The sequence below is a fragment of the Callorhinus ursinus genome, unplaced genomic scaffold (genome assembly GCF_003265705.2).
Source record: "Callorhinus ursinus isolate GAN/ISIS: 27379988/994484 unplaced genomic scaffold, GSC_fseal_2.0 scaffold17, whole genome shotgun sequence".
NCBI lineage: Eukaryota > Metazoa > Chordata > Mammalia > Carnivora > Otariidae > Callorhinus > Callorhinus ursinus.
Window position 1 is genome coordinate 34,160,249 of NW_027397079.1, and position 12,494 is coordinate 34,172,742.

Sequence of the window (12,494 nt, forward strand, 5' to 3'; positions counted from 1 at the left end):
CAGGAAACAAACTGACGGTTGCTGGAGTGGTGGGGGGTGGGAGGGATTGGGTGGCTGGGTGATAGACATTGGGGAGGGTATGTGCTGTGGTGAGCACTGTGAATTGTAGAAGACTGAAGAATCACGGATCTGTACTTCTGAAACAAATAATGCAATATATATGTTAAGAAAAAAAAAAGAAGAAGAAGATAGCAGGAGGGGAAGAATGAAGTGGAGTAAGTCGGAGGGAGAGACGAACCATTAGAGATGATGGACTCTGAAAAACAAACTGAGGGTTCTAGAGGGGAGGGGGGTGGGGGGATGGGTTAGCCTGGTGATGGGTATTAAAGAGGGCACATTCTGCGTGGAGCACTGGGTGTTATGCACAAACAATGAATCATGGAACACTACATCAAAAACTAATGATGTAATGTATGGTGATTAACATAACAATAAAAAATTATTAAAAAAAAAAAAGAAACCTCTGGGGCCTACTGTAGAACTAATCACTTTACACTCCTTGTGCCTTAACCAGTGTGGTATCATAGAAACCTAGAGCTAAAGGGGACACTTGGGATTATTGTATCCAGCAGCTTCATTTTATTTACGGGAACACTGAGTCACTGAGGGGTGAATCGTGGGGTTCAATGGCTCAGTTGGTGGCAAAGCCGGAAATGGAATTCCAGTCATCCACTTTCAAAGCTAATGCTTTTCTACTTCAATTCCAGTCCTTCTGAGCTGTATCAAGATGAAATTTCTTCAAGTGTTTCCCAGGTGGATGACTTTCCTCCTCTGCTTCCTGCACTGAAACAGGGTTTTCCTATTTTTAGATTATGTTGGTCATTTCAATTAAAATCAGAGGAGGGGGAGAGCCAGACACCTGTGCAAGGGTTACCATCTCTCCAGAAAATTTGACCAAGATTTTTAGAAGAGTTGAAACAAAAATCATTACAGTTCATAAAGGGTTCACCAGGAGCTCACCTGCAAACCTAATTAATCAGAGCATGCATGTCCTAAGCATTCAAGTTAATCAAGGGTTTCCTGGGCTTTCTTTGTATTGCCATCTCACAGCTCAGAGGTAGCATTCAGCTTAAAGTGGGTGCTCGGTTGATATTTTTGACTGACAAAAGCAATTAAAAGCATAATATACGCTCCTTGCAAACCTTGTTATTATTGGGAAGGTGTTTCACATATGTAAGGCAGTTTTAACAATCCTTTTGATTAGTCATTCATGTAACTATTTGAATAAACATTTCAAATCAAGTCAAAATAATCACAGAGGATAATAGCACTTACGGCGTTGCTTAGAGAAATTGTGATCACAGTGTGTGATCTCTCTCTCTTCTTTCTTTCTTTTTTTTTGGAACTGAGTAAATAAATGTAACCCCCTTGCCTACATTTTTGGTTTCAAAATGCAAAATATCTTGATGTTTTTCCTCTTGGTAATGATGCCTTCTAGTTGGCTATAATAGGAAGGTTGAATGCCACTCCTTTAATTTCTGTGGCTTCACTAAGAGGAGGTCGAATTTCTCCAACAACAGAGATCAAAAGCAATAATTTCCAAGGATCCCTTGTTTGCCAACACCAAACCCATGGAATGTGGGAGAAAGCCGAGTGGGTATATAGATGCTTGGGCACCGTCCACCACATGGCCACCTAACCTGTCATCCCAGTCACTACTAGTGTCTCCCAAATATTTTTGTCAGTAATTATCATCAATGATCTCATACTTACCGAATGGTCTATTAACTAACCCATTTGTTGTCCCCGGGGCATTGGATATGGCTAACCCCTCCTCTCTTGCCTTCCCTGACACCAGCCCTCCCAGGTTCTCCTCCTCCCTGACTCCTATTTTCTACCTGCATTTCTTCCTGGGCATGCCCAGATGCACTGATGAACCCCAAGCTTGCCCTCAGGTCCCATTTTCATATTCCGGTCTCACCTTGGAAGCCAGCAGCTGCTAAATACCCACAAACACCACATCCCCCAGGACCCTCTCCCCTGCCTGAGACCCTCCTTCTTGCCTGCCTGCCATGGGAGGTGTGGGCTTCCCCAGGCAGGCAGATTTCCACACCCACCTCCACAGGGGTCCTTCTCTGCTGGGAATTGGAGGCCTCAGTCCACTTCTGAAGATGCCTCCAGTGTCTTCTTCACCTCAAGAAGAGAATTCAAAATCTTCAGAATGTCATGCAAACTTTCACAACATAGTCCGTGTTTGCCTCCCCGGCACCGTCCCCTCACTACACCATCACCTCCACCAGTGTTCCCGCCATGAGGGTCTGCCTGCAGCTTCAGGACCACCTTAGGCCTTCCTGGTCTCCTTGACTGTTGGTGTGATCTTCAGCATGTTTGATCCCTGCCTCCCTTCCCACACCACCTTGCTAACTCCTGCTGGCCCTTGTAAGGTGCCCTTCAAGCATCACCCTCCAGGGAATCTTCCCTGACCACCCTCCACTCCAATCCAGGCTCCATGGTCTTTAACCCTTGCGCTTCTTGTGCATATTTCTGCTTGGTCTTCCTTGCTTCTTCTCAGAACACAGGGCTAGCTCACATTTTACTGACTTCTGTACCAAAACACACACATAGACACACACACACCTACCACAGGACACAACACATGGCATATACCTCATAAATATCTGAGGAATAAATGATGTGCACACACTGTAAGTTGTGAACCGGTCATTCAAATCCAAATAATTCCAAACCAATGATTTTTTTATTACAATATATATCACGAGACAAAAATGGAGTACAATATGTACCAGCAGATTGACCTCAGTAGAAATTTTATATATATATATAAAATATATCTAGATATAGATGATATAGATATATAGATATAGATATAGATATAGATATAGATATAATGGGAGAATCGGGAGTTTCTACCATTAACAATTTTAGTGATATTTTCCACGGCGTAATTATAGTAGGCCAATCTCACAAATGACAAGTTCTTTCAATATACACAAATTTTTTAACTTATTTCCCTCTGTGTGCCACTGGGTAGTACCAGCATGGTACAAAATTCCCTTTTAAGGCCCAGCTGCTTTCTTCTTTCCAGTGGGTTGATGATGGTTGGGGCTTGCTGAGGTAAGTGTGGATATGGACCCAGAGGCTAAGGATTCTAAGACTTCCTTCCACCACTACCCCACTTTCTCAGTTTTATTTCCGTTCCTGGTACTAGTGTTGAAAGACCAAAGAACTCCAGTGTTGGCAGGATGCTGAAGAAGCGATCCAGTGTAGGACCCTGTTTCTAGGCAACAGCGAACATTTCAATCATCCAGGCTGGGGAAGCTCATAAGATGACCCAGACTGGAAACTCTGCAATGTGGTTTGGAAGAACTTTTCAGTGTTTTATGCAATGGCTAAAAAGGAGCATAAACTCTATTTAGTGATCAAGAAGCTTCCATAAAGGACATGCCCTGTCTCCAGAAGGCATCTTTAGGAGGCGGTAATAGGTGGTATAACTATTTTTCTGTACTTGACACCAGCCATCTTCTGCTTCCCTGTTGATTGACCCCCAGTCTAGAGGAGGAAAAAATGTTGTTTTCTAACCTAGGCTAGTTTTCTTGGCAGTATGCTCTGAATTTTTAGGGTAATAGGAAATAAAAACACAAATACTGGATGCTTTGACCCATCTGTGGAATTAAGGAGACATTATTTATTTCTGTGCTTAAATGCTAGTCAAGAATATTTATATAATTATTGAAAAATTTTGGACCCTATGATACTTCCCCTTCCAACGAATGACTTTTTCTTTCCTGCTTATAGGTAAACGTGTCTTACCTAGGCCCAACTCATATCTTTCTTAAGGAAGGAAAATACATCTTGGAGTGATCAACCAGCTAAATGTTCTCCTATTTCACATTTTAAGCAGCAGCAACAACAAAAATAATAATCATTACAAGTGTCACTATAGCCTTGACCTTCTCCCTTGCTACCCCCCTTCCCTCCCTGCCCCACCAACAAGCCAGGAGAGTATCATATTAAAGAAAAATGAGAAAGATATCTAAGAAATCCTTTATTCAAACCTAGAAATAAAGATAGGATTTGAGCTTGGAATTAGAATCAAACATAAAGAAATTATTTGGTGCCGATAATACGCCAGGTCTTTCAATAAGAATTTTGTTTACATTTTCTCATTTAATCTTCAAAATAATCCTACAGGGTAGGCACTACTCTCTGTGTCTACAGATAAGGAAATGAGTCCTAATCAAGGGGAAAACAGATTTTAACACAGCTTTGACCTCCAAAGTCTAAAATGTTCCTCCACCATGCTCCCTCCAAAAATAAAAGTAATTTTTAATTGGTAATCACCAAAGAATAGTTATGTTTCAATAAGTTTCCTTAATTTGGAGAAAAGCCCTAAAATATAAACACATAAGATTGGGGATTTATCTACAGGACTCAACCAAGATTGAATAAGGAAATGTCCAGAGCTATCCTGGCTCTACACTGAAGTACTGACTGTATTTTGAGTTACTTCTTTATAAATAGAAGTAACTTTATAAACATCTTTATAAACATCTGTCCTGATGTTTCCTGGTCTTCCATCCTACCTACCTCGGGCCAGGTGTCCCGAGGGCACCCTCTGAGAGCAGGAACAGAGGACGGAGGACCAACTTACAGGCAAGTTGCCCTTAACCTGTTAAGAGCTTTTTCTAAGCAACTGTGGTGGCCAACGAGAGCCATTTAACAGCAACTTAATAAGACTCGAGATTTTAAGAGGTGCCCGTTAATATTTGCACTAAAATCTGCTGAAGGAAAAGACAAAACTGTCTTTGCGTTATGCGTCAGTAGGCTAGGCAGTTAACCCAAGGCTTTGCCACGCTGCCTCCAGACAGCAGAGGGCGCTAAATGGCATGAAGATTTGCCAGAGGAAGAAGGAAATAGTATTTAGGGTCTGGACTCAGTAGCCCCGATGCTAGCAACTACTGTTCAAGTTACATTTACTGCCCTTAAAAAGAAGTAATATCAGAATATAATTCTCAACATCCCCTGCACAACAAAGAACACTTGAAATATGAGATCAAAAATGCTTTAGGGTTTGACATAATTAAATATGCAGCCATTTGTTCTGAGTAATACATTTTATTCCCTGTAGTAAGAGCGGCTGTAAGAGAAATACGAAAGGCATTTTCATGGCCCGGTGATTTACACAGCCCCCCACCCTTAGTCCAGTCCAGAAATTCTATCACGGATCTGTTTACCAAACAAAGCACCTGGGCTGGAATTTGGAAGATAGGAACCCTCGATAAGAAAGAAAATGTGAAAGAAAATTGCATCATAGTTTTGTAAGCTGTTCTATTAAATTTCCCAGGGGAAAAAAATTGCTCGGAGACTGGCTGTGATTCAGTTCAGCTATTTCCTGATATGCTTCTGGGTTTAGTTTATGTAATAACACTCCATTTCCATAGCATGCCTTTTGTTTAAGGACCTCAGAGCACTTTTAAAATGCATCATCTCCTCATCCTCCTAACATTTTCCAAGAAGTGGGTGGGAAGCAGTAGGTGGGCTCATCTGTCTTTCCTGGATGAGGCACCCAGGGCCCCCGCTCAGGGCTCCAGCCACTGGTCCATACAGCCTCCCATTCAACAGTGCAGTCTGCCCAGCTTCATTTTTAAACCCATGCTTTCCCCCATATAAACCTAAAGGTATTAAACCCCCAGGGATCTTAACACTTCCCAGAGAGGAACATCCATGAAGATCGTATACACAAGAGAGTAAGTTTCCATTCATTCAGAAAGATATATTGAGCACCTAGTGTAGCCAGACACTATTTTAGGCACTGGGCAGGGACAAGAGAGAAACAAACAAAAAAATCCCTGCTCTTTTGGAGCTCACATTCTCATGGAGAGACAAACAATATACATAGAAAGTAAATGGATTAAATGGTACGCCTGCGGGTGATGATTGCTATGGAGGAACAAAGTAAGGAGAACTGAGAGGAAGGTGATTGGGGGAGGGGTGTCTCTGGCTTCAACAAGAAGGTGACATCATCCGAGCAGAGATGTAAAGCAGTGAGCTAGGAGGTGACCTGGGGCAGAACCTTCCAGGCAGGAGGAATACTCTGGCAAGGGTAGTGGGATGAGACTTGCCTGGTGTGTCTGAGGAGAAAAGAGGGGGCCAGTGTGGCTGGAGGGGAGCAAACGAGGGGGAAGAGAAGTGGGGCACAGGGTCATGAAGTCAGAGAGGCGCCTGGGGCTGGGAGGGGGCGGGGGGCAGGGACAGGCAGGCCTTAGAGACCACAGGAGGGCTTGAGCTTTTAGGCCAGGGAAGTGAGGAAAATCCAGGAGGGCATGAGCATACAGCCTAGAAGAATGGGTGGGGCTTTATTTTTGATGCCTGTTCTTTTAAAACAGGACGGTTTTGTTTTGATTTTCAAAATATAAAAGCGTAGTGAAATGTTGAATACACCTTTTTCTTTTCAAAGTATACACGTAAACTAGTTTCCCAGGGGCTGTCTTAACAAAGTACCACAAACTGGTTTGCTCAAAAAAAAGAATAAAAATAGAATTGTTTTTTACGTAGAAATTTATTGTCTCACAATTCCTGAGGCTAAAAAGTCCAAAATCAAGGTGTCAGCAGGTCCATGATCCTTCTAAACCCAGCAGAGGAGTCCTTCCTTGGCTCTCCCTAGCTTCTGGTGGTTGGCTGGTACTCCTTGGTGTTCCTTGGCTTGGAGCTGCAGTCCCGGCTCCCCCAGTCTCTGCCTCTGTCATCACTGGTACTCTCCCTGTGTGGCTCTCTCCTCTTATAAGGACACTGGTCATACTGGGTTAGGGGCCCACCCTACTTCACTATGACCTCATCTTAACATAACTAATTACATTTGCAAGGAGCCTATTTCTAAATAAGGTCACATTTTGAGGTACTGGAGGTTAGAACTTAAACATACCATTTGGGGAGGGGGATATGACTCATCCCAGAACACTACCCATGCCTCCCAATGATTCTTATTGCAACCTCTAGGTTGCCCACCGGCCTACTGAGGATCAGTTCCTGGTATGGTGAATGAAAGGGTAGTTAGTAAGTATCCGGAGTAGAAAACCAGGGTGGAGAATTACAGCAAAGGATTAGCACCTGGTCTCAAGAAGCTTACCCTTCATTCTCAAGACCCAGCCAGGTGTGGGCTACTGCAAAAGTCCTGATGTGTTTCTCTTCTGGGTGGGTACTTTGTGGTGTGTGTGTGAGTGTGTATTTATGTTTGTATATGTGACTGCGTGAGGATGTATACATGTGTCTGCTTGTGGGTCAATGGGCATCACCATGTGCATCTGTGATAACTCAATGTGTGAGTATATGTGATCATGTACCTGTGGTTGAATGCATGACAATGGGTATAGGTTTGTGTATGTATGTGTATGTCTGTCAGTCTTTATGAGTATGTTTACAGTAATGGCACGAAATCTCTGCTGAAATCCTAGAAGCTATATAGAGCAAACTAAAATAAGAACAGGTATGGATTATCTGGGCCTGTCAGCCCCAAAGGACAGCTTCGACCTTCCAGAACCCCTTGGTAGTTACATTGTCTTCTCACTGAGGAGAGAGCAGCCCTCTTACCTTGCCCCCTTCCCTGAATCTGGAGGGAGAACAGCAAGACCTCTCTAGAAGGCTGGTCCTTCTAAATGCACAGCCCTTGTGATCATGTGAAACAATATGGTGGCAGGAAAAATAGCCGAAGCAGATGTTTCCAGCTTATCAAAAGAATCCAGAAACTTCCCCATCAAGGCTAGCTAATAGGAAAGGGAAAGAGAAGAATGACTGACCTAGGTTAATCAAAGTTCTCATGAAACAAAGAGATGATCAATGAGAAAGTACTTGAGCAAGGGAAAAGCGCTATACCAAAGTGGGATATTTTTGAATGTTGGACACCAAATCCTTAGTGAGGTAGCCTAGTAAGGGAAGAAAACAGGGCAACACTCCAAGATGGATGTGGGAAAAAGGATGACATTCTTGAGCTTTTCATAGCAGCACTGACCAGAGTGCAGAAGGCCAGGCGGCCTGGGTGGCCTGTGCCAGCCCCCTTAGCCTCATGATTGGGATCATGGAGAGTTCCTCCTATCAGCTTTTAGTTATACAGCAGGAGCCAGAGGGCACTCTAAGGCCTGCAGAGCCAATAAGGTGTTTATAGGCACGATGGAGAGTCAACCCCAGAAGAACATTAACCAACACTTAGGGTAAATTATGCAATAGGCATTGTTCACAAAACTCATTGTTCACAAAACTCAACTGATCCACACAACAACTTATGAGGTCAAGGGATTGGTATTCCCCTTTACAGATGAAGAAACCAACATTCAGAAAGATTAAGTAACTAGCTCAAGGTCAACAGCTAATCAGTAGCAAAGAAACCATTAACGATTGCCAGCCTCCAGAGGTTGGATTCATTGCAAGTTGTCTTTATTACCTTGAATACTGAACCAGGTTACCATTCTTCATTCCTGGCAGCTAGAGAGTGCTAAGTCTTTGCTTTAAAAAATATTCAGCTCTAGATAGTTGCTGTGACTTTGTGTTAGGTTGGGTTGGAAACAACCCAAAGTTACCCAACCCCAAACACACCCCAGTATCAGAGCTGGAGAACTTAGAGATGAGTTATGCCCTCTGAGGCAAAGCCGGGAGGATCAGCAGCTTGTTCTGGGCAATTTGACAGGTGTGCTTTGCCTTAGCATCAGTATAGTGATATCCGACAAATCACTTGACCTTCCTGGCCTAACTTTCCTCACATGAGAACTGAGGAGTTTTGGATAGACTGCGTCATGACTGACCCTCTAGGATTCTATTGTATACTAGGAAGATGTGTCATAAAAAAAATCTTAAGGGTACCCTGGTGAGGACCCAGGATTCCTTACAGAGCTCTGTAAACAAAAAACATCAGACAGTTGTCAGGCATTATGATAATTTTATGGTTATTATAAAGCTAGCCAGGAAGCACTTACCAATTTTACAGGAGCAGCTTGGTTAGGTAAATCTTACAGGAATCTTTGATAATAAAGAATTCTATTTCCCTAGGGGAGTAAAGGAACAACCCAGGAATGCTAACTCCCATGGCCTGACTCAGTGCATCCCAATATTGCAGCCATTAATATAGGACCCACAGACCCTCCCCCTGGCTGAATGGAGCTGAATGTCCCTCCCTTTCTCCTGCCTGCTGATCTCATGACCACTCCCGTCCCCCACAGCCCCTGTCAGTCCAGCTTACACTTTCCAGTTTAGACTCCTGAGCTTATGATCTCAGAGTATGGAGACGGGTTCCCATGTGAGGATTCCAGCCTGGCCAGGAAGGTGAAAACAGGCTCTTCTGCATCTTCTTCCCAAACTGCCATTCCCTCAGATATGGTGAGCTCTACTGGAGGGGGAAAAAAAAAAAAAGCAAATAAAAGAGGCAGCCTCATCAAAAGAGAGTGAGATTTATGAGATTGGCGCCTGCAGAGGCTCTCCTCCTCTTTCCGTGGAACCGTCAATATTCCCTGGGCTGTGCCCTGGAATGTCCAGAGCTGAACTCTGTGTTCTGAAGAGCTCTTGTCACTGCTGTGGCTGGCCCAGACCCCTCCCTCCCTCCCAGACCCCTTCTCTCCTAGCTCTTGTTTACAAGGAGCTACCCCTCTCTGTAAATTAAGCCCTCAGCAGTCTCCCACTCTTAGGGGCCATGTGTTGAGCCCCATGAGCTGACTTGTGGCATTTATTAGCGCGAGAGGGAAAGTGCTTGCCTCATCAGAGAGAGCGGCTGGAGACAGAGCACTTTTCAAAGGCATGTAACTGACCTCTAGCTCAGCTGCTGGGTGCCTGGGTACTGTGAACTCAGATGATTCTCTCCCTCCCTCCCTCCCTCTCTCTCTCTCTCCCTCCCTCACTCCTTCCCTCCCTCCAGCTTCCAGCCACTCTTTTCAGTGGAGTCCTGACCTTGCAAGGCCTGAATCCCCCCATCCATCTCCCTACATTGTGTCTCTCTGGTGAACTCAGGCTGGGAGATTAATTGCTGCTATCACCCCTAATCCATCACACTTCCCAAAGATTGTTTTGACATCTAGTTAATTTTTGGCTGATGATTTATCAAATTCTTATTACCGTGCTCTGAAGGGGCTCATTTATTGTGTTGATTCATGGTAATGATAAAGGGGAAGCATTTTGAATTTTAACTACATTTCCCTCATGCTTCTTCTACCCAGTGTAGTAAAAAAAAAAAAAAAGAAAAGAAAAGAAAAGAGGAGGGGGAGCGAACTGTAGCCAGGAAACTCTTAAACAATTCAAAATGTGATAGAAAATGGAAAGAGGAGAAAATTCTTCCATCATGTGAGCAAAAGCCAAAAGTCCAGAAGAAGGTTATGCATACATGTATATATGAGTGCATGTGCACGCTCATGTGCACATGTGTGCGTATAAATATATATGGATACACATATTATATATAAAGCATTTTTGGCATCTGGGTCTGAACTACCTTTGGAGAAAGCTCATACTCCTAAGGCTCTTAAACATTTACTGCCCTGTAATATTACCTAAATGTCTAGTACCATTTTATTCAAATAGAATTTAATGGTAAATGATTTCAGTCATGTAACCAGTAGAAAAGTGAAACGAGTGTCTTTGCCAGGCCAGATGGCCATCCACCTTTTAAAAGTGCAGAGAGGTTTTCTTCTACCACTCAGGTAACTCCCCTGACCTCACAAATGTCTCATTTGCCACTCAGCTTTATCTAATAAATCCAGATAGTAGGAAGGAGCCCAAGGCCAATGTCCACCCTTTTCTCAGAATGAGAGGAGCTGGTGTGTCAGGGATCAGGGATCGAGCTGAGGGTGACAGAGAGTCCCATGGGAAAGGCACTCCCAACAGTCACAGGTGTGGCTGGAGAGAATGCAATGAATCGGGACAGAAAGACTAGGAAAGGCCTTGTGGTCACCCACGTGGAGGACAGACTCCAGACCATTCACTTCCAAAAACAAGGATGAGATTTCTGACCAAAGAAAGGGAAGAAACATGAGGGAATAAAGGTGTGGAGCAGCACTTTCCATCCAGAATCTCCAACAGGAAGACTCCAGCAAAAAAATTCCACACAAAGCCTCCCCGGATCTAGAGCAGACTCATCTTTAGTTTTTCTTAGTGCCCAGAACGTATTAGGGATGTGCCCATCCCTTCCTCCCTCCACACACCTCCCAAAGCCTGCCCTGACTCCTTGCCTGGCCTGCCTTCTTTCTGTAAGTGTCACAAACACAGGTCATCACTGTAGGAAGTCAGCACCACCCCAAAATCTTTAACCTAACTGTGCACGTGGCTGGCCTGCCCAGAGCTGTGCAGGAGTTGGTGTTTAAGATGATGTGGTGAGGAGCATCTGGGTGGGTCGGCTGGTTGAGCGCGGATTCTTGATGTTGGCTCAGGTCATAATCTTGGGTTTATGAGATCAAGCCCAGCATTGGGCTCCATGCTCAGTGGCGGGGAGGGGGGGGTCTGCTGGAGATTCTTGCCCTCTTCCTCTGCCCCTCCCCCCATAAAATAAATTAATTAATTAAAAAAAACTTAAGATGATGAGATGAGAAGAAAATACAAACTGACCTCCCTCCACCCTTATAAATAAATTGGGCAGTTTTCTTTCATTGTCTATTTTTTGAAAAGTTAGATAAAATTATTTGTCTTTTAGAAGTAGTAAAATTCATAAAGAAAGTAATCTAGGCCTAGAAATATATTTAATTACATATCTATTTTATATATATGTATATGTATATACATATACATACATATATATGTGAGGAAATAATGGAAATTATTTCAATTTTTGAAGTACTTATTTTGTCATATTTTAATTTATATTTTACCAATTTTATATTCTTTTCCAAACATTTTTCATCTTACCTTAGTTTGTAATATGTTGACTTCCAGTTGCTTAAAATTTTCTTCTAACATTAAAAAAATGATTTTACTTGTATCTCTTGCTTATATTGTGTGTGTTTGCATCTTCTCTATTTTTCTTGATCACTCTTGCTAGAGATTCATCTACTTTTGTTAACCTTTTACTGGCTCAGTAATGGCACCATCATCCAATTAGCTACTCATGCTGGAGTCCTCAGCACCATCCCGCCCTCATCTCAGACCTCACATGGGTCCATCTACAAGTTATTTGAGATGAGATATAGCCTGTATCTGACTTCTCCTTACCGCCTCCCTTCACTGCCCTAGACAGGCCTCCCCTAGAGCACTGTAACCCCCCTCCATAGGATCCAACCCCTAGCTCCCTCTGAGAGCCCACCTTGTGCCCCCCCTTACCACCCTCTGGCCACCCTGACCTCCCTGTTAGTCCTCCAACAAGCCAGCAGTTCTCTCTCTCAGAGCTTTTGCCATGGAGGCTCTTCTCTCAGAGAGTAAAATTGGGATTTGGTATTTTAAACCTCAAATTCCATAGTACACCCCATCTTCCATCTGTCTCAGGAAACCAGTTCAGCTCCTACTTCACAATGAAAATAGAAGTCAAAATAGTCATGATCTAACATGGAGTAGGACAGGGAAAACCCTAAAAG

The 12,494-nt window shown here is 43.4% G+C and overlaps 1 long non-coding RNA gene across 7 annotated transcripts in view; it reads right to left on the reverse strand.

Moving 5' to 3' along the window:
- Positions 1-11,300, reverse strand: part of LOC141374397 (uncharacterized) — a 122,991-nt gene extending 111,691 nt beyond the window's left edge. For 3 of the 7 annotated variants that reach the window (XR_012381230.1, XR_012381231.1, XR_012381234.1), the window contains exons 1-2: positions 11,163-11,300; positions 9,188-9,334 (exon numbers count right to left, since the gene is read on the reverse strand). This is a non-coding gene — a long non-coding RNA (uncharacterized lncRNA). Of the gene's footprint in view, positions 1-2,057; positions 2,134-8,376; positions 8,844-9,187; positions 9,335-11,162 lie in introns of those variants that run through there. The other 4 variants (XR_012381232.1, XR_012381228.1, XR_012381229.1 and 1 more) reach the window with 4 other exon arrangements.
- Positions 11,301-12,494: the final 1,194 nt, after the last annotated feature.